The 24,623-nt window shown below is 34.9% G+C and overlaps 1 protein-coding gene across 1 annotated transcript in view; it reads left to right on the forward strand.

Annotated features, from left to right (window-relative positions):
- Nucleotides 1–11,720: 11,720 nt before the first annotated feature.
- Nucleotides 11,721–24,623, forward strand: part of LOC111043595 — a 55,105-nt gene continuing 42,202 nt past the window's right edge. The window contains exon 1 of the mRNA XM_039421878.1: nucleotides 11,721–12,192. The gene's annotated coding sequence lies outside the window, so the exon portion shown is untranslated. The remainder of the gene's footprint in view (nucleotides 12,193–24,623) is intronic.

Here is a 24,623-nt window from a genome sequence, read left to right on the forward strand (position 1 = left end):
GACAATAATTTCATTAACAAAGACTATATCATCGTGCAAAATATCACTGTTAGGACAATTTAGTTGGTGATGATGGTTGAAACTAAGAATTAGGTGTTTTTCACAATACAAGGAGCATTGTTGTCAGGTGTACCTGGAAATCTATATGAGATAGAGCGCTCTACCTGGTCTCATATTGTAGAGCACAAAATTACGCCTAGAGGGATTTTGACTTATATATCTGAATGGTAGAAATCGTAAGATATTGTTGAACAAACACTAAGGGCAGGTCTCCGAGCTCGGGATTTGGTTGAGTTCTAGACTTTAAACAGCTGGAGTAAGAAAATTGGCTTTCCGAAACGGGGCGTATTCGTAGTCATTGTCAAAGTCACTTTTGAATTGAATTTCAAAAAACTAGAAAATTGAACACAAAATAAAATAAAGAGAAAATATTGTAAATTTTCAGTTACTTTGAATTATTTAGAAATGTTTAATTTCGTCAAGGAAAAACGTTTCCAATTATAGAAATGAGAAAATAAAAACTGCAACTACTGTTATAAAAACTGCGACTACGCCCCGTTTTGGAAAGCTAACTTTCTGACTCCAGCTGTTTAAAGTCTAGAACTTAGCTAAATCCCGAGCTCCGAAACCGGCCCTAAAACTTATCAAAGTTGATTTTTCCTAAAATTTTACTCATTTTTGAAAAAATAATTACTCCATACTCTTCGGAGATAGACAAATCCGAATGATCTCAATTTATTCAGAATTTTATAATCTGAAAAAATGCTGGAGCAAATTTTTCTGTCCGATTATAAAATTTGGCGGAGATAGCTGAAAACTGGAAAATGGACCGAAAATACTAGGTTTTTGGGCCACTCTGTATCTAGCAAAAGGAAATTTTATCCGAATAATATATTAAAAAATCAGAACTACAATATGTATTGCTCAAAAATCTTGTATTTTCGGTCCATTTTCCATTTTTCAGCTATTCCCGCCAAATCCTGTAATCCGACACAAAACCCCATTTTTTATGTCTATATTGACTGACTATAATAAGAGGAATGAGACGAGAGCAATTATAAATGAATAAAAATATGTTGACTGATTAACGTCAGAATAGCAGTTAATTACAGTAGAATAATACTGTGAACAATTGAAGACTAAAAATGCATTATTAATGGAGAAAGAGGATTATTTTATTGCGGATGATGTCCACATGAGCTTTATGCTTGTGCGTGTGTGATTTTATGAGATTATCAAACGTGCATGCTTACAGCGGGATTCGAACCTTCGACCAGGAAGCGGTAGATATAATTTTTCTCCATGTGAAGAAGATTGTCCATTTCTGGTTTCATTGTAGCCTATCTCGGAGCCCTTGTTGAGAGACAATAATTTTTTTTGTCTCAATTGAGGACCAGAATTTTCTCTTTCAATTGTTTTAGATTGAATTTAGTTCTGTTAAGTTTGTTTTGAGAAGTCAAAGAACTCACAAAGTTTCGCTCCTCTCCATGGATTTAACCATTTCTCAATCAAACAGATGGTTGAAGCAAACGACGTTCGATATAGGCTTACCTACCAGTTTGAAAATGCAGACTTTTCACTTTTACTAGTATAGTTCATTCATCAGGGAAAAACAACTATATATCAACCACATTTTTATCTGGAAATCAGTTATTTACCAGTTATCAATGTTCCTAAAACCAATGAACTCTTTAAAATAATATTAATATCAGTCAAGAACACTTCTTTGAAAACTCGATCATAATCAATTTTCAATGAGAAACAATATACAAGCATGGATTTGAAGTAAAGCTCATACTCAAATGTATTAGTTGATTTGTGAATTCAATCTAATTAAAATACTGTGAATCCATCAAATTATCCTAGCCAACACATTTCATAAATTTAGTCGTACAATATTTTTATTATGTACATATATCCGTAGTACATAGGCCTCAGTAATATGTTACTATCATTTGAAATTTATTTGAAGATTTACAAGCAGGTACCAGAATTCCTTCCATATAGTGTATCCAATTTCAATTTCTCTCTCATCGAGTTTCAGGAGAAACATCCATCAATTTAAACACAGCATAGTGATCTCCAGGCTCAACTACACATAACTTGAAAATTTTTCCAGTTGATTACAGAATTGAAAATTTGGAAAACTTTAAATTAAAACAGCTGAATTGAGCATATCATATGTGACAACTGGATTCTGAATTGATATCTTCTTCTATATAATATATAAAAGCGAAATGGCACTCACTGACTGACTGACTCACTCACTCACTCACTCGCAGAACTAAAAATCTACCGGACCAAAAACGATCAAATTTGGTAGGTATGTTCAGTTGGCCCTTTAGAGGCGCACTAAGAAATCTTTTGGCGATATTTTAACTCAAAGGGTAGTTTTTAAGGGTTTAAAGTTCGTCATTTAGCATTTTCTTAAAATTAGCGTTTTCTCAGCTTTTCTACGTTTCCTCACCTTTTTCAATAATTGATGGAAATGTATTAAAAAAAAAATTCAAAACACGACAGGTTTAGCTGAGGTGGAAGAATTTTGTTCGCCAAAGATACGCCGATATAATAGGTGTTTTTCGAGATCAAATTGACATAATACGTTCAAATTCGGTACAGAGGATCCGCTGAGGTCTACATGCAGGCGAGCGAAGCGAGCCCGCTGATCTCATTTTTGGAAAATCTAGTCGGGGGTCCAGAATTCGGTACAGAGGTTCCGCTGAAGTCTACATGCAGGCGAGCGAAGCGAGCCCGCTAATCTCATTTTTGGACGATCCAGTCGTGGGTCCAGGGGGCGGATCCCCCTGGCTAGACGGATATGGCGAGCGGAGCGAGCCTGACGGCTAGTCTGATCATAATATCTGAAATGATCACAAATCTGCCGATTCAAAGGCAAAATAGGAATCAACTATAGCTTTGTTAGAATTGATGAACTATTACTATCATATTGATAGACTATCAATGCATTATGAATATAAAACATTGAAGATCATATTTTTTATCATGCTTTATTTTTCTTCGTTTCTATAGAAAATAGGTCAAGAGATATGAGGCTGCTTGGGTACTTTAACCTGTTTGGCCTAACAAGTCTAATGTTGGATTATTTATTATTGTTGAGTTACTTGTGTCAGCTACAATGAGTGTGGAATTGAATTGAATAGCTGCCTTTATTTAAATCCTAGGAGGGCGAAGTTGGGGTATAGCAGGCCCTCTCTTTGGTCTTCTCGTAGGTACACTAGAGCCACAAATAATCTGTTATTCTTCATAAAAATAATTATTAATCACTCCATTTTGGACAGGAGTTTTTTGTACTGTGGATAGGAGACTGAAGCTTGGTAGTTCAAGTTAAACAGAGCGCTAACAGATGTCGTGAGTTTCATTATTACTGCAGAGTGAGATTACTACTCAACCAATTTCCTAAATCCGAAATTGGATACAGAATCTAGAATATTTTTATTTATTTATTTACAAAAATGCATACAGGTATATAGATTATGATAAATTGATTTTATGATTCTTCTAATGATCTATTTCATCGATTGCAATATTATTATTATGAAATTGAATACGGTAGAACTCCAGTCATCTGAATCAATTTGGTTAATCAAATTAATACAGAATTCGGGTAATTGAATTCTTCACAAGAAAAAACGGGAAATTCTGAGAAAGCCTCCGTTGAATTTAATTATAATAATATTATCTACTTCAATAATTATGATCTGCTAAATACTTTACAGTATAATATTAGGCCTACACTTTGCTAGGAGAGTTAATGATTTTTGAAAATATCTGAATTCATGGAAATTTGATACAGTTTCTCCTGAGAGCGATTCGGATAATCGGCTCATCGATAATCGGATAATCGATTCAGGTTATTGGAGTTTGGGTAATTGGAGCTCTACTGTATGTCAATACGGAATTGAAGTTACTGTAAAATGTTGCATGGTTGTATTGAATTTCTGACAAATATGATGGGACTTCAGATTGGCTTCTGGTATTATACATAACTAATTTTTTATTTGAGTTTTACAATTGGAGAAATATGGGAAAATGACCTCACTCTATAATTCCAAGCTCAATTACTATTTCCGATTCTCCTCCCTATTCAGTGGAGTAGGCCCTTGTCCCTCCTCAGGGTCTACTCAGGGTAAGTGCACACAGAGAGCGGTCAGGTGTTCCGAATTCTGAGGTCCACGCTCTCAATATGGACAAAATGGCGGCCGTCAAATAGATGCGTTCTTGATTGGAGAAAAAAAATATTTGAATATATTATTCGAGAATCAGACTTACAGAATTAGTATCTGTAGCTTCAGTATCAATTTAATAATTATGTGATAAGCGTCTCTCTCGTACTAATTCGATTATCAACTGATTTAGTTCCCTTATAGCCTATCTAGTTCCCAAGAGCTCCGAAACCGGCCCTAAAACTTATCAAAGTTGATTTTTCCTAAAATTTTACTCATTTTTGAAAAAATAATTACTCCATACTCTTCGGAGATAGACAAATCCGAATGATCTCAATTTATTCAGAATTTTATAATCTGAAAAAATGCTGGAGCAAATTTTTCTGTCCGATTATAAAATTTGGCGGAGATAGCTGAAAACTGGAAAATGGACCGAAAATACTAGGTTTTTGGGCCACTCTGTATCTAGCAAAAGGAAATTTTATCCGAATAATATATTAAAAAATCAGAACTACAATATGTATTGCTCAAAAATCTTGTATTTTCGGTCCATTTCCATTTTTCAGCTATTCCCGCCAAATCCTGTAATCCGACACAAAACCCCATTTTTTATGTCTATATTGACTGACTATAATAAGAGGAATGAGACGAGAGCAATTATAAATGAATAAAATATGTTGACTGATTAACGTCAGAATAGCAGTTAATTACAGTAGAATAATACTGTGAACAATTGAAGACTAAAAATGCATTATTAATGGAGAAAGAGGATTATTTTATTGCGGATGATGTCCACATGAGCTTTATGCTTGTGCGTGTGTGATTTTATGAGATTATCAAACGTGCATGCTTACAGCGGGATTCGAACCTTCGACCAGGAAGCGGTAGATATAATTTTTCTCCATGTGAAGAAGATTGTCCATTTCTGGTTTCATTGTAGCCTATCTCGGAGCCCTTGTTGAGAGACAATAATTTTTTTTGTCTCAATTGAGGACCAGAATTTTCTCTTTCAATTGTTTTAGATTGAATTTAGTTCTGTTAAGTTTGTTTTGAGAAGTCAAAGAACTCACAAAGTTTCGCTCCTCTCCATGGATTTAACCATTTCTCAATCAAACAGATGGTTGAAGCAAACGACGTTCGATATAGGCTTACCTACCAGTTTGAAAATGCAGACTTTTCACTTTTACTAGTATAGTTCATTCATCAGGGAAAAACAACTATATATCAACCACATTTTTATCTGGAAATCAGTTATTTACCAGTTATCAATGTTCCTAAAACCAATGAACTCTTTAAAATAATATTAATATCAGTCAAGAACACTTCTTTGAAAACTCGATCATAATCAATTTTCAATGAGAAACAATATACAAGCATGGATTTGAAGTAAAGCTCATACTCAAATGTATTAGTTGATTTGTGAATTCAATCTAATTAAAATACTGTAAATCCATCAAATTATCCTAGCCAACACATTTCATAAATTTAGTCGTACAATATTTTTATTATGTACATATATCCGTAGTACATAGGCCTCAGTAATATGTTATTATCATTTGAAATTATTTGAAGATTTACAAGCAGGTACCAGAATTCCTTCCATATAGTGTATCCAATTTCAATTTCTCTCTCATCGAGTTTCAGGAGAAACATCCATCAATTTAAACACAGCATAGTGATCTCCAGGCTCAACTACACATAACTTGAAAATTTTTCCAGTTGATTACAGAATTGAAAATTTGGAAAACTTTAAATTAAAACAGCTGAATTGAGCATATCATATGTGACAACTGGATTCTGAATTGATATCTTCTTCTATATAATATATAAAAGCGAAATGGCACTCACTGACTGACTGACTCACTCACTCACTCACTCGCAGAACTAAAAATCTACCGGACCAAAAACGATCAAATTTGGTAGGTATGTTCAGTTGGCCCTTTAGAGGCGCACTAAGAAATCTTTTGGCGATATTTTAACTCAAAGGGTAGTTTTTAAGGGTTTAAAGTTCGTCATTTAGCATTTTCTTAAAATTAGCGTTTTCTCAGCTTTTCTACGTTTCCTCACCTTTTTCAATAATTGATGGAAATGTATTAAAAAAAAAATTCAAAACACGACAGGTTTAGCTGAGGTGGAAGAATTTTGTTCGCCAAAGATACGCCGATATAATAGGTGTTTTTCGAGATCAAATTGACATAATACGTTCAAATTCGGTACAGAGGATCCGCTGAGGTCTACATGCAGGCGAGCGAAGCGAGCCCGCTGATCTCATTTTTGGAAAATCTAGTCGGGGGTCCAGAATTCGGTACAGAGGTTCCGCTGAAGTCTACATGCAGGCGAGCGAAGCGAGCCCGCTAATCTCATTTTTGGACGATCCAGTCGTGGGTCCAGGGGGCGGATCCCCCTGGCTAGACGGATATGGCGAGCGGAGCGAGCCTGACGGCTAGTCTGATCATAATATCTGAAATGATCACAAATCTGCCGATTCAAAGGCAAAATAGGAATCAACTATAGCTTTGTTAGAATTGATGAACTATTACTATCATATTGATAGACTATCAATGCATTATGAATATAAAACATTGAAGATCATATTTTTTATCATGCTTTATTTTTCTTCGTTTCTATAGAAAATAGGTCAAGAGATATGAGGCTGCTTGGGTACTTTAACCTGTTTGGCCTAACAAGTCTAATGTTGGATTATTTATTACTGTTGAGTTACTTGTGTCAGCTGCAATGAGTGTGGAATTGAATTGAATAGCTGCCTTTATTTAAATCCTAGGAGGGCGAAGTTGGGGTATAGCAGGCCCTCTCTTTGGTCTTCTCGTAGGTACACTAGAGCCACAAATAATCTGTTATTCTTCATAAAAATAATTATTAATCACTCCATTTTGGACAGGAGTTTTTTGTACTGTGGATAGGAGACTGAAGCTTGGTAGTTCAAGTTAAACAGAGCGCTAACAGATGTCGTGAGTTTCATTATTTCTACTGCAGAGTGAGATTACTACTCAACCAATTTCCTAAATCCGAAATTGGATACAGAATCTAGAATATTTTTATTTATTTATTTACAAAAATGCATACAGGTATATAGATTATGATAAATTGATTTTATGATTCTTCTAATGATCTATTTCATCGATTGCAATATTATTATTATGAAATTGAATACGGTAGAACTCCAGTCATCTGAATCAATTTGGTTAATCAAATTAATACAGAATTCGGGTAATTGAATTCTTCACAAGAAAAAACGGGAAATTCTGAGAAAGCCTCCGTTGAATTTAATTATAATAATATTATCTACTTCAATAATTATGATCTGCTAAATACTTTACAGTATAATATTAGGCCTACACTTTGCTAGAAGAGTTAATGATTTTTGAAAATATCTGAATTCATGGAAATTTGATACAGTTTCTCCTGAGAGCGATTCGGATAATCGGCTCATCGATAATCGGATAATCGATTCAGGTTATTGGAGTTTGGGTAATTGGAGCTCTACTGTATGTCAATACGGAATTGAAGTTACTGTAAAATGTTGCATGGTTGTATTGAATTTCTGACAAATATGATGGGACTTCAGATTGGCTTCTGGTATTATACATAACTAATTTTTTATTTGAGTTTTACAATTGGAGAAATATGGGAAAATGACCTCACTCTATAATTCCAAGCTCAATTACTATTTCCGATTCTCCTCCCTATTCAGTGGAGTAGGCCTTGTCCCTCCTCAGGGTCTACTCAGGGTAAGTGCACACAGAGAGCGGTCAGGTGTTCCGAATTCTGAGGTCCACGCTCTCAATATGGACAAAATGGCGGCCGTCAAATAGATGCGTTCTTGATTGGAGAAAAAAAATATTTGAATATATTATTCGAGAATCAGACTTACAGAATTAGTATCTGTAGCTTCAGTATCAATTTAATAATTATGTGATAAGCGTCTCTCTCGTACTAATTCGATTATCAACTGATTTAGTTCCCTTATAGCCTATCTAGTTCCCAAGAGCGCGGAACCCGGAACGCCTGACTTCTCTCTGTATACAAACATCCTTTATTTTTTACATTGATGAATTACTTGATATGAGACTATTCATGTTGAAATAATCTATAATAAAGAATTACCTCTCAATTGAAACTGTTACGAATTTGTTGTATGATATTGCTTGATTGCTGTCAATAACACATTCAATTTAAAGTTTCTGAGAAATTTTTACCTTTTGTAACTCATTAATCTGATTCGCGTATAGACATAAGACTACAAGACTTTTGAAAAGAGTGTGTAGCGTAGGTCGACAAACTGGTAGAGGGTACATGAAATGTTGAGTTGAGTTCATCAACTCTACCGATCGTAATATACTGCCATAATCTTTGTCATTGCACGAATTTTTAATTTGTGTTTAGGAAAACATCCGATCTGTTATGAAGATTTATGATGAGTATATATTGAATTTATTTGACTCACTCTGAAACCTGTCAGGTTTACATAGGTACTTACGTTTCTTGTTGGTTTTGGTTTCCAAAATAAAATAAAATAATATTTGAAAGAAACCGATTTGCCAATGGCATCTCCAACTTGATATTGACCAAATGTGTCTGCTAAAAAAGTAAGATACAGTTTTTCAATAATCATAAAATTCGTATCTGCACGAATAATATCAATAATGATAAGACTATCATTGATCTCGATTGGATCAATAATTAATTCAATTTTATTTCATTCAAACCATTAATGTTAGTTTCCTTTTCCAACATTTTCTGCTTCTGATATTCTCCCTATTCAGACATTTCTTGTACTACATCATTTCTCATTCACAAACTTTCCTCTATTTTCTTGAAAAATGTTTCTTATTCCAGTGATTTCCTCTATTTGTCAAACAATGAATATATTTTCCCAACTACCAACATTCTAGTCATTTTATTCTAAATTCATTCATTCATTTATTTATACAATAAGTACATTATCAAAATGATAAGGAGAGGAAAAATATGGTAACCTTATGCTATTCCTCTCCCAAATTTAGATAACACATAGAACAATATTGTAATTCATAATTTGAGTTTGTTTTTGGAGCTCTTCTCATATTGAATTTGCCTTCTTCTGAGACTTGTTCACACCGCTACGATTTGCATGAGACGAAACGTAGACTTTTTCAATCATTCAACCACGTCTTCGTCGCCATTATGTGAATCATACTTGTTTGCACAAGGCTCAACATGAGGAAAATATGGGAAACTATATGATTTGCAACGAATAACAGAGATTCTTTGTTGGTGTTCTCACATACTCTTAGAACAAACCTTACTTTAAAAACAAATTTGATGATTGAACAATAGGTCTACTGTATACCTATGGCATAAGCTACCTGAAAAATCTGGTGTGGCGCACTCACACAACTTTCCTTGTCGTTATGAAAATTGATCAACTGACGATAGTGTTCCCGCGCATCTCAAGTATACTTTTCTAAGATCTGAGCCAGCTGGTGACAGGACAATAACGCTGCAGACACATAAAGTCTGCTATCTCTTCATAGTGAATGATTTAATAGAATCAACAGTTGCCAACAGTTTGCAATTGAATAATCTTATTCTCTCAAATTTCGAGCTTATTTTCAATTTTAGGTGAAAATGTTACTGATCATTAATTGTAGAGACTTTTAAGCTGAATCTTATCCACTTGAAATTTTTTGTTTAATTTGTATCTGAAGCCAGATAATTGAGAATCTAAAATCAAACTTTGCATAGATGGTGCAGTGCTCCTGAATTTTTTACAGATATGAGACTTGTGGCAGTTGATAAAGCTTACCAATGACTTTTCTAGGTATGAATTTGATGAAAATCGTTGAAGCCGTTTTCGAGATAATTGGGAAAACCCTGTTTTTGACAACATTTTCGCCATTTTAGCCGCCATCTTGAATTGCATTTGATCGAGAATGTTCGTGTCGGATCCTTATAGTGTAAGGACCTTAAGTTCCAAATTTCAAGTCATTCCGTTAATTTGGAGATGAGATATCGTGTACACAGACGCACATACACTCATACACACACACACACACACACACACATACACACACACACACACACACACACACACACACACACACACACACACACACACACACACACACACACACACACACACACACATACAGACCAATACCCAAAAACCAGACTCAGGGGACCTTGAAACGTATAGAAATTTAGAAATTGGGGTACCTTCATTTTTTTCGGAAAGCAATACTTTTCTTATCTATTGTAATAGGGCAAGGAAAGTGGAAATGAAATGTTAGTATAAGCATAATTTTTTGAAATCTCAATGAAATATCAATGTGAGGTGAGTCAGTAAAATACTCAAGGAAACAGAAGTAGCCCTATTGGTCTCATAGTGGGGGATTCCACTTCTCAGTGAGATAATATCGACAATCAGTTAGTGAGAGAACAACTATTAGGGGCACCAGCTACGAAATCTGATTTTGTGTGCGGCTGGTGTCTCTACTCTCTAACTACCAGCTATGACACCGATGGACACCATCTTTCCACAGGGCTGCAGAATCGTCCTTGAATAAGTAGGCAGTGGAAAGGTGTAGGAAGGTGTCGTCAGTCTCACTCTTGATGTTTCCTTGGTGTGATGCAAGTCTTCTTCTTCTTCATGTACCGTTTCCATTGCAGAGGTTGGCTATCATGATGGCGATTTTTTATTTTATCAACAGCTACTCTGAATAGGTCGTTGGATGTACACTGGAACCAAACCTGGTTGCGCAACCAAGATATTCGTCTTCTGCTCACTGATCTCTTGCCAGTTATTTTTTCTTGCATAATGAGGTGCAATATTTCATATTTCTTTCCCCTCATTATGTGACCTAGGTACTTTAATTTCCGTTCCTTAAATTTCACCTATGAGATCTGGCCTTTTCTCCATTCTTCTGAGAACCTCTTCATTTGTTATATGGTCTGTTTATGAGATTCTCAGCATTCTGCGGTAGGTCCAAAACTCAAAGGCCTAGAGAGAAATTAAGGCTAATTTGATGTTCGAATGCTCCTATACCTATCAACCTTGCATTTCTTGAATTCAAATGAGAATTTAATAAAAATTAAATGAATTAGATCAATTTTATAACTCTCTCTACGTATAGAAATGATTCACAATGAATGAGGATACTTTTTTCAGATCCTTTGATTTTCAATTAGTGAAGATTCCTATACAATAAAACTTGTATTGGGCTATGTCATTATAGTATTTTATATATAGGAGCACATCAACTTTGGTTTTAATGAGTAGATTATCATCACACCATACAAGGGTTACTGTTGAGTTATGCGATTGTCGCATTATATAGAGAAGCATATTAACTTCACTTAGAATGATACTGGAATAGATTATCAATGCAAGGATTAATGGAAAAATACTGCAAAAGACTTCAACAGCGATTATTGGGTGTGAAACGTAGTCCTGGGGCTAAGAGCTGGTAGCGCGAAAGCAGTGGTGAAAGAAAGAAGAGGGTGTGGGCAGCAGCTGTGGGTTGAAGGCGGTAGTTGAATGGAGAGACCACCAGGGGCGCTGGAGTGGCCGGTCGCCAGTCGAAGCGCGACTCTACACGGAGCAAGTTGCGTCTCAACCGCTCCTGGTTCACGCGTCCGCCTGCGCCCCACAAAACGCCGACAAACTAAACGAAACTCACCAAACAATGTTTCCAAAGGAATAGGACATACATATACGCTCAGTGACCCTTCCATTCATCCAGGAGAATGTGTCTTCTGCATGAAATTTAAATCCAGTCTTATAATAGTTGGCAGCAATAGTTATTGTCATTCTTAGTTGCAATAGTGATGTGTCGTTATTCGGTTGCTGATGAGAGTGCGACAGCTACAGAAGCTGTTTGCAGGAGAATAATGCTGTAGCTGAGCACCCTGAGCCACAGAAACCTGTAGCTGGTCGGTCGCTGTAACGAAGCGCGCGAAATGACCGCAGTCGTCTACGTTGCCTTTGGAATAATCTCTCTGTTCACCTGTGAGTATCATTATTTTTCATTGAGAAATTAATACTCATCCGAACATGATTAGTTGAGAGTTTAATGTCAAGAATCTCCCCCTATTTCCCATCCATTTATATATTTTTTCCTACACTACTAATGATATGTAATATAATATTTTCTATTTTGAAGCCGAATATTGCTGATGATCTCTATTCCCTTCTCTTGATTGATCTTCCTATAAAAGTTACTGTCTTCACTTTAGTTGAATCTAAAGTTCAAAAATAAATTGAATGAGAAAGATTAGTCTATAGCTGTTCAATATTGCAACTGGACTGAGAATAACTTCCCGGTTCAGTTAAACCAGCTTATTGAATTCTTCATCAATGTCTTATTGATAGACTTGCTGTTCCTCTCTTGCTGATAGTAACTCAATTCTATTGATCGAGCGTATGTGAGAGGTGAGAATGATACAATAATATGCGTGGCGGTGAAAAATCGAACTCTTTGTGACACACAAAAGTTCTATACCACTTTTTAAAACCGTTTGCTGCTTTATCATTCCTAGGAGAAGTCAATCCACCAGGGATTCATAAGAGTAACAGAGATCTCTGCATCATTTGCAGAGATGACCAAGAAATTATTTCTTTCTCTGGAAAACTAGAAAAGAGATAACGTTTACATATTCCTCAGATCAATTTCCCGAACATTCTCCAGAAAACTTGAATAGTTACTGTAATCGCAAGATAATAGTGAACTTTTATTAGAGAATAAACTAAAACTCGTCGGTAAAATCTTGTTGGGGTTTCAAATGTGAGTTATTATCGGGAAATACGGATTTATATAACTTGGTATGAACAAATCGGAACAGGCAATAATACCTACCCGTGAAAAGAAGAAAAAGAAGAAGGAAAAGAAAAAGAAGAAGAATAAGGAGAAAAAGAAGAAGAAGGAAAAGAACAGGAACAGAAAGAAGAAGGAGAAGAAGAAGATTTGAAAAATACCACTGGGGTGATTTGCATCCTCCAGGGTTCAAAGTGGACTATCGAAATGCAACAATAGCCAACAGCGTCTCAAACAACATTCTCTATAGATTCGTTCCTGATTTGATTATGGCGATTCTATTCTATTTCCGTGACTTGTGTGAGAATTTTGAGGTGATCCTATTCCAATGAATGCCTGGCAATGAAATGGGAATTGCACCTAGGACCGGAACAGCGGATTAGCTACAACGTTCTAGCGCAGCGGTTCCCAATGGACGTTTCAACACTTACTGATTCCTCGATGGCAGGACCCGACAGCAGAGGAAGCTCTTTGATTGGCTGATTTGGTTGAGAATCAGTATCGAGAATATTGTATGAAGAATATTGTATCAGTATCGAGTATTGAGAATCGTATCGAGAATCAGCCAATCGGAGAGCTTCCTGTCCTGTCATGTCGTCCTGCCGTCGAGGAATCGTTCAGTGCGAATCGGTGGGAGCCGAGAGATTATTGGAGGGTCATCGTGTGACAATTAGAATTTTATGGATAATTCACTGAAAAATTCATAGAAACAAAGTGAAATCTCATTATCAGTATGTGATGATAAAACAGCTGTAATATTTATAATCTGTTATCTCTGTTACTAAGACACATATATAATGTCGAATAAAGCTCGTGTTGAGTCCAATTCTATTACAATTTATTCGACATTAAATATGTGTCTTAGTAACAGAGATAACAGATTATAAATATTACAGCTGTTTTATCATCACAATCTTCCCCCCTTAATATCAATCGGCACTCGTGGGGTATGTTCAATTTATAAATATTACAGCTGTTTTATCATCACACAGTAATTTAGACTTGAACAATTGTTTATCTTTTCCGGTGGAATGTTTGGGGAGAGGAGTAAGACGAGAGACTTAATACTATTTGATAAATTTCGATAAATACTCATAACTTCATAGCCAGGTATAAATGTGGATAAATGTGGAAATTTAATAGAATCAATAGTGAAGTGGCAGAAACTACAGAAACCAATGAAAAAAGCCTTTCTTTTATGTGCTGGAACTAATTTATTCTTAAGTTGCGTTTACACCAGAGTTATTAACAAAATGTTTACTTTTTCGTCCTTATAGATTCTACTAGATTAAAAAATAGAGAAACAATAGCATAAGTAGATTATTCTATTTCCGTGACTTGTCTGAGAATTTTGAGGTGATCCTATTCCAATGAATGCCTGGCTGATCAGTAGCCGATAGTCCCCGTAGTTCTTTCCCGTGAAGCTGTGTGACGCTGGTAGTCTCTCATATTGTGCCGTTCATACACTCTCACCCGAACAAAACAGTAAAAATTCACAATAATCGACAGTAATCGACAATAATAGGCTTGAGTTAACAGTAAAAGTTGCGACATAAACGCCCTATACCATGGGATATCTACTCAAGCTATTGTTTCTCTATGATTAAACGGAGCTTGACAAACACATATGTACAGTATGTATATGATAGGTTATGTTCAATGTAATAGAATCTATAGGGACGGAAAAATAAACATTTTGTTAATAACTTTGGTGTAAACGAAGCTTTAAGCAGAACTGAAAATCAAAACATTGAACAAAACATATCAAGTTGGTTGAGATCTCATAATTCCATTATTATTATGATGAGTGATTTGTTATCAAAGTTGATCCTTCAAACATTCATAGATCAATCAATACGATTTTATGAAATTCCAAAAATGCTTGCTCTAGACAAAAATATTCACTAAATTGAATGATGTATGATTCAATTCACTTAATATATCCCATAGAATTTTTCTTGTATTAATATCATACATATTCATTCCACCCTCTTCCTTGTTCTTTAGTGTTTGAATTGATGATCCTCCCTCTCATCTGATTCTATTCATCATCAGTTGAATCATTTCAAGATAATTATAACTATTCTGATATCATATACGGTCCATCCGTGGAAAAAAGAGTTAAATTTTTTGCAAGTTCACTTTTAAAGATTGACCTTACTGGACAAAAATTATCAACTTCTCCTCACGAAATATTTTCGCTGTGATGCAGAGCTTGGAGCAGCTAAACTACTTTTGGTTTATTCAGACACCTGAATTTCTAGGCCTATATTTCCTCAATTCTGATAGAAGAAAGCCGATGTGCTCTGACCATCTCACCCGTGAATCTAATACAACTCTTTGATACTTGAACTCAGAAACGCTTCCAATTGTATTGCAGAGAGAACTACTTATATTGCATCTGAGTAGTTCATCGGACTCATAGATGCTTATAGATGCTCAGTAGTTCAGTAGTAGATCAAAATATTATATAATAGTTCTTGTGATTCTAGTGGAAGTGTTGTCCCAAACCAGCCATTTTTTAATTCATATTGGATATGATCTTGTCCTTCCACGTGCCTGTATTCAAGTTTTTTCTCAGCAAGGATCAAGGTGTCGTGAAGAGCACGATTACTATTCCTAAAGATTCAAGGATTTCCTCCAAACATCACAGTCGGCCTCACAATATTCATAACATTGAATCATAGAAACTAAAAATTTTCATCGGAGAGTAAAGTTGATTTTCCACTATGAACACAATTCTATTCAATGTCAATGAAAAATCTACTTTTCACCCTCTCTTCATTCTGCAAATTTTTTCGATAATCTTGAGGGCCGGTTTCCGAGCTCGGGATTTAGCTAAGTCCTAGACTTTAAACAGCTGGAGTCAGAAAATTGGCTTTACAAAACGGGGCGTAGTCGCAGTCATTGTCATAGTCACGTTTGAATTAAATTTCGAAAAACTAGAAAATTGAACACAAAATAAAATAAAGAGAAAATAGTGTAAAGTTTCAGCTATTTTGAATTATTTAGGAACGTCTAATTTCGTCAAGGAACAACGTTTCCAATTAAAGAAATGATAAAATAAAAACTACAACTACTGTTATAAAAGCTGCGACTACGCCCCGTTTTGGAAAGCCAATTTTCTGACTCCAGCTGTTTAAAGTCTAGGACTTAGCTAAATCCCGAGCTCGGAAACCGGCCCTTAATGTCCCACACAGTTTTTCAAGCGCTTTCTCATGGATAAAACGATGCTTCAAGAATATTAACAATTCGATTTTTACCCTCGAACCCCTCTATCATGATTAGACAATAAAAAATTGAATTATTATGAATAATGAATACCTTCATATCACTCCTGTAAAACATGTGCGGTAAAATAATGTTATTTTTGATATTAAGAATCTGCGAAAATTATTAAAGATGTAGAGTATAGTATATTTCGCACCTAGAGCAGAAAATGAGATTTTTCCGGCTCGAAATCGTTTTTCAAGTCCGAGGCCGTAGGCCGAGGTCTAGAAAAGATTGAGAGCCGGAAAAACATTTTTGCCCGTGGTGCGAACGCTATTTTTCGCCACACACAAAAATAAACAATATATATATGAGATTAGCTGTTTACTAAGCACTTCCGAAAGCAGAAGTGGAAGGTGATAGCTCTAGCAAATCTGAGGTAATCTGAATAGCAGGAAATTGTCCAAGTATTTTTATTTTTTATCCTGATTTGTCTAAATAACCTAAAAGATGATGTTCAATTATGTGGGAGGTTGAGTTTATACATTTTTATTCTTTCAAATAAGATGATATTATTATGAATGTTTTAATTATTGAATAATGAACACAAATAATGAAAAGTTTTTTGATCAGCTGTTTTTTTGACCACCTTTCTTAGTTCCATGTTAGTGGCTGTAGGGTACTCTTTCCGGCCTAGGCCGGAAAGAAACCTGTTCTGACGTCAGACGAGAGTTGTCTGCAAACAATGTCTTTCAGATCTACGTAGGGACTGGAAAACAGCTGCTTTCTGTGCAGTGTGGCGAAAATGTATTTTTCTACAACCGCGCTTAAAGAAAGAATTTTCACACTCAATTCTCCTCGTAAAACAGCTTATTTCTGAGGAGAATCTACTTTTTCACACGCTAACCATCCGCGCATGCGCAGTAGATTTACTTTACGCTCCAAAATCATTTGCGCATGCGCAGAAGAGTTTCTTTACGCTCCCTAATCAGCTCGCCAAAAAGTCAGATCTTAACCTAAAACGTCGGTAATTGTAACTCCGCCGATATAAGTAATTTAACAGGTTTGGGCAGTTGTAGAAAAAATTTTGTATGTAATTCGCGCGCAATACTTCTTTATTGCTCTTGCAAAATTATCACTGTTTTGCGCGAGCGATAAAGTCGCGCATTGCGCTCTTAATACATAAATAGCTATATTCGTCACATCAATTCAAATGAATGGAGTAAGCTTAGTTTTGATTATAGTACCTTGGTCACATTATAGCATTTAACTGTTGCAGTAGGTTCTCAAAGCAGCGATTGTCCATTTTATTATCTAATTGACCGAACGTAGTGAGGTCTATGTTTTAGCTCGGATTTTCTTTTGTCTGTATGAATGTATGTATGTAACGCAATCACGGCCAAACGCGTTGATAAAATTCTATGAGATTTGGCAGGTATATTTCTTTTTCAACTGCGCGTCGATGTATACACAAGCTTTTTTGAAATTTTGCATTTTAAGGATAATATGAAAAGAAGAGGAATTCCTCCATACTCCGATGTCACTATATATCATCTACTCTGAAGATAGGATCAATCAGACCATAGAATTATTGATAATCAATCAGCTGATAAGTGGATTACACAGATGTCTGGAGAAGCCAGTCTATTTCTGTATTTCTATAAGGTCTATAGTTTCAATCAAAGACCTTAAAGAGGTATGCATCATCAAAGTCTTTGGTTACAACACTTTGTTGTCTAGTCATGGTATTATTATGCGTACCCATCAGTATTAATATTCTCACATTTAAAAAAAACTAATTCAATAGGTGATTAAAAATAATCATATAAACTAAAAATAATGCTGAAGAAATTTATTATAATATTTTTATTGTAAAAAATTAGTTTTCATCAGATGGAAAGATTATTCCGGAACTGGATGAATTATATCATATGGAATATGAATTCAAACGTGAACTGGGTTTGTTAACATTTCAAACAGGTAACATCAGAGGTACTTGTGGATGAGAATACTGCGTGAGGTCTACTGTTCACAGAACTACTAGCATCATGTAATCAGTGGAATTCAATTCAATTCAATTCAATCTATTACTTGTCATGGCTAAACAATGGTTAGCATAGACAATAGTCACGTACATTAAAATTTTAACATTCATTCACAAAGAGACTAGATAAATTTTTCAAATTGTGAAAATATATTATTTGAAAACTTATAAATAATATGTCAGTTAAAACTCATACTAATATAGAAACAATAAAATCTGGAAACATTAACATTGCACTCGAAAGTAACACGATAGATTCTTAATACATTTTTTCAGTCATATTTTGTTTTTCTCTAATCAGTTTATTAGGGATTGCCAACTATAGGGACACTGGGCTATCAACCAGATTTTTAGTCTTGTCCTGAAAACTGTCAGTGTTTGAGCCTCTTTCACGAGGTTCGGCAACGAATTAAATACTTTCTTACCCATATGCTGTGAGCTAGATTTGTAAAAGGTCGTTCTGTGTGGCTCAATTCTCAACGCACCTCTGGATCTTGTGTTATGACTATGAATATTTGACCCTGTTGCCCAATAATGTGTCTTGCATTTGAAGGCAAATATAGATACGTAATATATATAAAGAGCAGGGACAGTCATTATTGCCGCTGATCGGAAGAGAGAACGGCATGAGGATCTCGGTGGCTTTCTAAATATAATTGGAATTATTCTCTTTTGCGCCCTAAAGACCGGCAGAGAGTTTCCTGAGCCCCCCAAGAAAAAACTAACATTCACCCCCCAGAATGTGCATCATAAATTATGGCGAGAAAAAACTAAATTCTTGAGATTGAATCGAAATCAGAGAACAAGTTTGAAAGGCGTTTTTTCTTGCTGAGAATTCTCATTTGAATAGAAAATGATCAACATCAGTAATCAAATATCAGACCAAGCAGGCTGTTTACCTCATTCCTCCTTCCACTGTTATTCAAACCCGATTCGATAGAACGAAATGAGGAGCTCTTCTGATGAAATCAATACGAAATCACTCTATTCAATCGCTTCCATTCTGCGCGGTGATCAAACCCTTCGAGCTGATTAAGTTGTGTGGGCTTATCAATAATCACTTATTCAGAGACGTCTATCTTGCGCAATCATTGAAAGTTTTGAATGTGGTGAATTGAAACTCAATGCAGAGCGCTCATATTGGAGCTCAGTAACATCACAAGGAAGCTTAATAACTAATAACAAGATGGGTAGTTAGATTCACAAAGCATTTGATCCAATAAATGAAAATCTTCAGTGGATAAGACTGATAAGAGAAGGCGATTATTATTCAATGGAACCAGAGAGCTTTCAGGAGAAACAGGCTTTTATCAAAAAAGTGGTTTTGATCTCGGAGATTCTTCTTTTATTTGGCATAGTGTCGAAGTTTACACTCACTATTACAACAATCCATTATTTATCTACTGTTATTTACTGCATCATTGATTGAAAGACAAACTCATTACATAAACAGAAAAAAAAATTGGGCAATATTCTTAATAGCGGTAGGCCTTCATTTTTATCCACACTACACAATATAATTTGATTGATTTATTGACCCCATTGTTATTTATGTGGAGCGTATCGTAGAAATTGGGGGAAATAGGCTATTGAGTATGCAGGTGAGCAGATGTTGATCAGCACATATGGTGTGATCACAACTCAAGCAGGACCGGAAGTTCAATTTCAATTCTTGGATGGAAAGGCAGCTATTATTTCTAGCGTAGTTGGCCTATAGGGGTGGCTGACAGTTCTATACATGCTCGCTTCTCAACAATAATAACAAGAATAGTCGTGTGTTGTTATAGCCTCGTTTGTGCTATATGCTTTTATCTCGCTCTCCAGTTTGATTGGATAGTTGTAAAAGAGAGAGTTTGGAGAGAGAACCCACCACTGCTGTTTGAAAGCGTTGATTCTCCACAACTACTAAACTTATTCTCATTATTATAAACCTAGCAGTAAAACGAGCCTAGTAATATCCCTCAATATCTCTCCTCGAGAGATAACCCTCTCCCGAGGGTTTAGTGTAAGAGAGAGGCAGCTATTCTATTCTATTCTATTCTATTCCTCAGATGTGGGTCAATACTGTTAAGTAAACAGTTTCAGAACAATTTTTTCCCGTTGTAGGATTCCATATCATATCAGATTCATCTTTCTCCATAGAAACTCCTGACTTATATCTATTAAATCCATCACATATACAAAACTACATCACGTCATTTACAAACTGAGTAATCAGCGAGCAATTGTAAATGTTCTTCTTTACAAAAAATAAAATGGAAATACACTACAGATATCATTCAATAAGGAAAGTTTAAAACGAAATGAGATAACGTGCATGTTAGTAATATTTCTTACTCAGGATACATAATTCCTCGAAAAAATAGATCTTAATTCTATCGATCTTCAATAATTATTTAATAAATGTACCGTTCGGTCCCTGATTTCGGATGTTGGATGTTGGATGCAGTTCATTATGAACTGCAAGAAACCATTCATAATATATTTTTCCCATAGTGAGGATTAATTTCTCATCAATGAACTTTTTGCATTCACAGTGTAATATCGTATAATTTCATGAACACATTGAAGAAATCTTAGGATCCTATCTAATTTACTTAGGATTATGCCGTTTGAGATATAAAACCTCATTTGGTTGATTTTTATTCGGAGGAAGCTGAGGTTTTATCAGTGTGTTGAATGGAGTCGATTGAATTGAGAGCAAACTGACCGTCAATAGTGAATAGCGGCGCCTCCATTGCAGCATTAAAAGCGGATTAATTATTCATTTATTTTGCCAGCTTTGAAGCTGACATCGCAAGATGGATGAAAGTTCCATTCTGGAGCCAAGATTTTGCAAGCGATCAGCCGGAATTTTAATCAGACGCCTTGTTTATACTGAGCTGAATCGACGCTAGGGCTTTTCTATCCATGAATTATTCATTTTCCAGTCGAGGGCCGTTTTGTTAATCTATCAGATGGCTCAAGTTTTGATTTATAAACCGTTCATTACTTGATTAAAGTATTGAATGTTGCTGATTCATCATTTTCCGTAGAGAATGAATTCACTGTCGAAAATACAGGTCCAACATTTTTGGAGTTAACTGGAGCAAACAAAGACTTATAGTGAAAATGATAATAAAGTGAATCTAGTTAAATTCTATGACTAATTCATCGATATCCACAATACTATTCCATGTTCATACAGTAATCCATAATTACAATTCAAAAAATGATGACGTGGATCACATACTTCGATCAATGAGATATTGTACAAGTCAAAAACTGGAAGTTTGCTATTTCACGTCCGAGAATTCCAGGGATAATAATTCTCTATCAAGGAGAAAAGGAATCAATCAGGTTGACAACTAGCATAATATTACTTTGTATTCCTCTTCCTCCGATCTCAATCATTACAAAATTATCTTGTAAAGTGGAAAGTGTACCTATTTATTTGAACATTGATACATATAATGTATATGTCATTGTATGTCATAATATAATCATTCTCAACTATGAATGATTGGGAAAGGAACAACAGGCTTAAATTATGTTATTAGTATTTATTATTGACATTGTAAGTTGTAAGTATCAGTATTGATTTCAATATGTGAATGAAATTCAATACAGCTTCTAAAAATCTTCTCTCTACGAGAGAAATGAAATGAATAAGCCAATTGGGAAATAACAGTTTGATGGTTGGAGGCCAGCAAGCGGTTCGATGAGAAATTTGCCTCATTAGAAGTTTGAAGTATCACATTATTCATCCAGGGTTTCAATTTAATCACTCAATAAAAGTGGTCTCTGATTGCTAAAAAGTTTCCACCATTCAACTTCAAGTGTACTGAATTATGGAGTTATTGGGATACATTCTCAAGTGCAAGTAAAGCTACACTTTTTTGGATAATTGATAGAACTGTAAATTATTGATGTAATGAGGGTGATTAAACTATCGTCAATGCTCTAATTACAATAATAGAGACACGAGAGATTTTCTTTCGATGTTCTAGTCGAGAAAACTGATTTCCATTGAAATGTTTGCCGCATCTCCAAACCCGCTAGTTCTATTTCCTATCCGGAATTTCTTCAGAACAACGTTCATGACTATGCGGGAATAGAAGCAAAGTAAACAAATTGTGTTGAACTCAGCTACTTCATTCTCTAAGGAAAAGTTTGAGACATCAATAACTTCAGCTTGGCTGTGCTGTTTTAAAATGACAAAAGTTTTCTTAGTAAAGAACAAAATTTACCATCCAAGTGTCCAACAAACAGTACCGTATACTCTCATTCTGATATCCAAAATATGCTTATTTCTATGCTGGGATAAGGGTGTATAGGTTTATATTCCTCTCTAGATTGTCATATCCCTTAATAAGGTTCCGTAATAAGGAAAAAATTTGCTTTAAAAAATCGGAATTGACCTCGTACTTCAATCCAGGTTTGTTGTCATTTTCTAGTAGTTATGAAGTGTAAGAAAAGAAGCCTGTAAGAATTTTGAAGGGAGAAACCAAAATTGAGGTAATCAGCTGTGCTGAATAGTGAGTTGTGTTTTTTTTGGCTCTAAATTTTGTAAAATAACTCAAAAAATTTCCAATTAATGATTATTCGAGTGTGATATTTTTGTTTTTTATTCTGTTTTCAACCGTCAAAATTTAAAAATCTTAGTTTTTGTTGTTTTTGAGTGAAAATGGACTAAATTTTAGTAAAGTGAAATCATAACCCTATTTTGGACTTCTAAAGTGTTATCTAAATTTGGGAAAGAAATATTACAAGGAGTATCCTTAGTTTTTCTTTTCCAATCAGTGTTTCTTTGTAAAAAATATAAATAAATAAATTATTCATTCTCGAATATGGAAAAAATACACATAATACAACAATCAAGCGCAACGCTCTCATGCATTATACGTATACATTTTTTGACAATTTGACTTTTCTATTGGAGACTTTTCAAGAGAGATTGAGGATGGAAATTCAATTCAACCACTTATATATAAGAGAATTGAAAAATTATAATAGTTTTGATTTCTGCATACTTTCCATAGCTGATTTCTGCATACATTTCATAGCTTACTAGAGGTTCTCCAATTTGGAATGGATTCTCAATTTCTTATTGAAAAGTGGTTATGACAATTTCAAAGATTTACTTATGAATAAGTTATTACATAATTATGAAAGTACTCATTTTATAACTTATGAAATAACTTATCCATCCCATTACATTAATTACTACAATACAGAAAGTTTACGGTATCTTCTCCAGCAAATCCAGTCAGACAGCTGCTGGCTTACCGTGCTCAATATTAAATCTATCAGAAATGCTGGATCTAGTTTTTTCTTATGGATTCTCACTCCAAATTATTGCGAAATATTCTTTGTGGATGAACTCTGACTTATAATGTGAGTGTACTGAGAGTAGAGAGTATAAAGAGACTGCAGCCTGGAAGCTATTCTAAATATATTTTCCAGCTTTTAAAAAGTGCATTTCATCCGAGTCTGATGTTCATATTTGATCTCTTGAGTTGAGTCAGAGCAAGAAGATACTGTTTTAGTCTTTTCTCGAATAGAGCATGCCTTTCAAATATCACATTTCCACTAGACCCCATCCTATGGATTTACAGATCGTTCTGTGTATTTTGAGCGAGATGACAATTATTCAAAAAAAACCTTTGAGCTTACCTCCAACATGGCTTCACAGACCATCTTCCAGAAAGGCTCATCAAGTATTCTCACTGTCTTATCCTCTTCGAATTTGTTTATTCTATTTCAAAAGGATTGAAAATGTATTCAAGCTTATTTTCATTCCATTTTGTAAACGACGATGCCACTTTCAGAGTGGGGAAATTGAATTCAGGCGCAAAAGTGCCGCTTCTTATTATTAGGAAGCGTAACAATAAGGGCTTGGACTCGAAAAGCTTTTCAAACGATGGTTGAATCTTGAATGAGTTGAAGGAATTCTTTAGGAATATTTCAATCTCAATTCCATATTGTGTTATTTCGTGAATGGATCAGCCTCCTACGATATTTATTTCTTGCTACGATATGATTGACTAAGTGAATCCATCTTGCCTTCTTCTCCTATAATAAATAGAATAGTTGTTGATTCTAGAGTTGAATATCTCAGGAGTGAGATTTCATCATCAAGCTGTGTTATTGTGGTCCTTATTAACACAATACTATGTTGATGAGGCAAAAATCTTTGCACAATAACAAATCTTCAAGAAGCGCCTCCATTTGTTTTCCATGTAATATATACATAGGATAAGGATACAGAGATTCCCTATGGAATAAATAACATAATATTCTTCCAACTTGATTCAGGATTTGACACCGCGTCTAGCAAATCAAAATGGATAGGAGTAAAGTAAATTATTCATGAATGTTTTCTGTAAATTT

This window comes from Nilaparvata lugens, chromosome 1 (genome assembly GCF_014356525.2).
Source record: "Nilaparvata lugens isolate BPH chromosome 1, ASM1435652v1, whole genome shotgun sequence".
Lineage (NCBI taxonomy): Eukaryota > Metazoa > Arthropoda > Insecta > Hemiptera > Delphacidae > Nilaparvata > Nilaparvata lugens.